This window comes from Anarhichas minor, unplaced genomic scaffold, assembly GCF_050575085.1.
Source record: "Anarhichas minor isolate MPS153535 unplaced genomic scaffold, ASM5057508v1 ptg000105l, whole genome shotgun sequence".
In the NCBI taxonomy this organism is placed as follows: Eukaryota; Metazoa; Chordata; class Actinopteri; order Perciformes; family Anarhichadidae; genus Anarhichas; species Anarhichas minor.
The window spans coordinates 296,371-297,500 of record NW_027466551.1 but is presented as its reverse complement, the minus strand read 5'-3'; positions in this window follow the sequence as shown (position 1 = coordinate 297,500).

Below are 1,130 nucleotides of genomic sequence, written 5' to 3'. Positions count from 1 at the left end.
TATGTTTTAACAGGGGGGGGGGGGGGCAATCACTTTTTCACACAGGGCCATGTAGGTTTGGATTTTTTTCCCCCCTTAATAATAAAAACCTTCATTTAAAAAGTGCATTTTGTGTTTACTTGTGTTATCTTTGTCTAATATTTAAATTTGTTTGATGATCTGAAACATTTAACGTGTGTGTGTGTGTGTGTATGTGAGAGAGTGTGAGTGTGTGTGTGATGAACACATCATAAAGCCTACAGAGACAGGATCTGATCAGAGATCAGTGTGTGTGTTAGTGGAGACACTAAAGTACAGAGATCAGCAGGCGGATCACACCTTCTACAGGTTCTTCTTATCCTGATGTGTTCAATGTTTCCTGTACTCATTAATGGTGCCGTGTGTTAGCATGTTAGCATGGCTAACCTCACCGCAACAGAAAACACCTTATCGTTGTGTCTGCAGTCAGACTCGGTTTGAGTTTTTCTAACGGTTCAAAACGACAAAATATAGTAAAAACAAACATGGTAGAAAGAACAATAGATTAGAAACATTTAATTTTCTCTGAGATCAGAAATACATTTGTAAATCTCTCAGGTCTCTTTTCTGAAACACGTTCTACTGTTAGAAAGAAGAGTCTAAAACCTATTCTTATCAATGTGAACAAGAAAACAACCACACAGACAATAACACGTCAGTGTGAGTGTATGTGTGTGTATGTGAGTGTGTGTATATGTGTGTGTGTCTGTATGTGAGTGTGTGTGTATGTGTTAGGGGTGGGAATCACCAGAGATCCCGCGATACGATATTATCGCGATACTGCGATATTATCACGATATTGCGATTTATTACTTTTTTCAACTTCAAATTATGTCCCCAAAGGAAAACTGTGTCAACATGTTTTATATAATAAGATAAAGTTTTCAGTCTGTTCATCTCACTTCAATCATTTTTATTGCAGCAGAATATGATTGTCAAGCACAGACTGACCAACAATGTCATAAATGTTGCATGAACCTGACAAACTGAACTGTTTGTATTACTACATAGTCCAACTTAACTAAATGCAAATGTGTGGACTCAGTATATGAACTATAACTTATATAAGTAGGATATAAGAGTTATATAACTCAGTATAACTTGCGATGCGT